Source organism: Cydia splendana, chromosome 22, assembly GCF_910591565.1.
Source record: "Cydia splendana chromosome 22, ilCydSple1.2, whole genome shotgun sequence".
In the NCBI taxonomy this organism is placed as follows: domain Eukaryota; kingdom Metazoa; phylum Arthropoda; class Insecta; order Lepidoptera; family Tortricidae; genus Cydia; species Cydia splendana.
In genome coordinates, this window is record NC_085981.1 from 11,016,707 (window position 1) to 11,020,360 (window position 3,654).

Genomic DNA, 3,654 nt, shown 5'->3' on the forward strand with positions numbered 1-3,654 from the left:
GTAGAGTCGCATGTAGAGTCGCATGTAGAGTCGCATGTAGAGTCGCATGTAGAGTCGCATGTAGAGTCGCATGTAGAGTCGCATGTAGAGTCGCATGTAGAGTCGCATGTAGAGTCGCATGTAGAGTCACATGTAGTCAGAGCTATACATAGCTATACGTTGAGTGGTTTTCATGTAAAGAGTCGATGACGTATGTCCAGACGCTAGTATCAGTAGATAGGAAGCGCCATCTTAATCTTGTGGAATCGATGTGTTTGTGTAGGTATACACAATATACAACGCACGTGGATGGACGTGTGAGACTTTAATGCACGTGGATGAACGTGCCAGATTTTAACGCACGTGGATGAACGTGTGAGACTTTTATTCCAACTTTCATAAATATATTTACAACAATTTAAAATAATTAGTCAACCATATATCAGTATAATTTAATCATAAAAACATAATAAACAGTAATAATAATAAGCAAAGAAAAATTTATAAAATTTCTACACGTCTATTACTAATATGTTGAGTTCTCATCTGAGTGCAGTTTAGATTAAAACGGTATGAAATATCATATTATGTGTGTTATACACGAGTTGCTAAAATCCTAAGATTTTAATAATAGTTTTATATTCACAAATTTAAAGAAAGAGACGAAGGAATTAGATACCGACACTTGAATAATAACGGAAACAACGATTATCGCTCGTTCGTAAATATAAAATTACATGTAATGGAAATCGATACACGCGTAGATTAATGATACCTGTTTTCTTAATGTTCAACTTGAACTTGGCTGGGCGCGTGAGCCATAGAGATTAGACATTCATAATGTAAAATATATATAAAACCAATGGTTATTACTGAGGAATATACGGTAAATTCTCTGCAAGAGAAATAAAATGTTGTTATGTTTAATTCATAAGTAAAGCTTTTAAATTTACACGGGAAGTAATTTCTTCCATTATTTCAATCACCATAGTACAACATCATTATGAAGTTTTATATATCAAATAATAATTGATAAGGTGCTTCGCTTTTAATATACTGTCAAACTGTTCAATATTACTTGACAATTAAACATGATTATTATGCATATGTGAATTTACATATTTTTATATTCTAATACCGTGTTCGATAATCGATAATTCATAAGAAAGTCCCATTTATTTGAATGTCAATTTCAATACAAGTTATAAAGTTACAAAAATTAAATATATCGTTTTTATTTAATGAGGCTTCAGAAAACGGTCCTTAATTTGTCTTACTTTAATTATTTACGAATATCTCGATCTAGTAAAATAGTATTATAAATAATATGCAAGATAAACTGTATTCTATATACCCACACTTTATTGTGTCCAGGGTTTTATACGTGAATTATAACAGTAATAATATTTTCCTTGTGACTAACGAATTAATTTATTAATAAGTCTTATTTTCGTACAGCCAGAATAATTTTAATAATAAACATACTCCAAGCATACATACATAATTACATGCATTAATTGTCGAATCTGATTTAATTAGTATTATCATTAATAAGTCCTTAGATATGTCCGAATAAGGAATTAGGATAACAAATGCACCGTAATACCTATTAGACTTTAGTTTCCTTAAAAAAAAACACGACTATAGCTGGAAATTAAATATTTGGTATTCAAACTCAACTACAATAATAAATTTGTTGGTTCAGATAAAACCTGTTGAAAAAAAAACATAGTATTTCTTAGTCACTTTGTAACATGAATATTCTGCGATCTAGATTCGCTAAGAGTATTGTTATAATGACCAAATACTTTTAAAAATAAATCGCAATGTAGATGTTCATCATTCATGTGGAATAATTAATTAACTAGTTTATGTCTGATGTTTAAATCCATTTTATGTAATGAGGAATTTGTTCTTGTAATGAAGTTATGAACTTCTGTAATAAAATTATTCATTCGTTCATTCAAATTTACAAAACCTAACGGTTACTTAGTTTATGTTCTTATACCTACTTGATGGATCTTTAATGGCTATAATTATGACCTAAGGCGTGTAAGCAGTTCAAATGAGGATTAGTCGGTCGCATTCATATTAAAATATAAAACTTTGACTGTTGATAATAGCAGGTTAAAGGACAATAGAACTACCTCTACAATAAGATTAATTTCTTATCAATTAAACTCTTCAAACGAATTCAGTCATAATATCTTAATAAAAAAAAAATCGTTGGCAACAGGTAACGTTCGAAGTAATAACAAAAGTTAGTGTTAATTTAAATTAACATATTATATCATCAGATAATCAGTAGCCCAAAAAAAAAACATAATCTGTCACTTATATTATTATCAAGATGTTTTTATATCTTGGCATAATTATGATTGCATTCATGTCAACTACGGGCTGGGCCCGAAGATATAAAATCAGAACCATGCATTCTTTATAGAGATGTGACACTTATGTCCTATTTTCATTATTAAACCTTATTGCGCAATACATGATATAGTGAATTGTGGACTATTTTATTTACAAATATTATAATAATTAATACAAATTAGGTACAATTTGGTAGCCATGTCGTTAATGTACTAAAATAATTGAAACGTGAAACAATAAATTCATAACACGCTTAAATCGATATAACGATTAAATAAATCAATGAAACAAAAACGAGTATTCAATAATAATTAAAAAAAAGGAAGTTTTAATTTCATATATCTAAAGAAAGTCTTGAAAGTTTCAGAACGACCCAGGAGCGTCCAGGTGAAAGGGCCAGGGTTTGGTATTCCATTACCACCCAGGAGTGCCCAGGTGAGAGGGTCGGGGTGTGGAATCACTTCCGACCCAGGAGTGCCTAGGTGAGATGGCCAGGGTAATGATATTCCTGTTCCTTAGCAGAACTAAGGTGCTTTTACGCAGAAGTACGTAACGATCGTTGACTACACCGCAGAGTCTTCGAATGCTGGCATCATGGCACGCGAAGCTGCGGCTAGTAGCGGCACGAGATCCGGTGCCCCGTGTTGCGCAGCATCAGCGTGGTTGGCGGCATCTTCATCCAGGATAGCTTCAGATTTGTCGACGGCACTATCGCAGTGGGCAGAACTTGCGTGGTCGGTGGCACCATTGCAGTTAATGAGAACGTGGCGTCGGTTAGGCAGACGGCGCAACCCGCGGTGACGCAACTATCTTCTGTTGGGGAAGTGATCCATGTATAGCGGTTTGAATATTTACGTGCGAAAGTGAATGGTGTTGTGTACGTATATTATATTATATTTCTTGATCATAATTATTGAAATTTAACAAGTGTTAAAGAAAATTTAATAATGCTAGATTGCGTAATCTTGCAGATAATGAAACATAGTGTACCGTCTATTACGCTTATCGTATGAATTTTCTATTGTTTAATATATTTCTGCAAGCCGAACTAATTAAATTTATTCGTTTCTATGTTGACATATAGTTTCTTTAACCTTGATAACAGACTTGTAAAAATTCTTCGAAAACCATAATTTGAACGATTAATAATATTATGTTTTGGTATCGGCCACCTATTTCCTAATTATCATTAATTATCATTTTATTAATGCCTAATAATTAACAATATTACACATTATAATTATAATCTTATTAATAGTATATGTATATCGTGAAATCATGAGTGCACATGAGTATTACGTG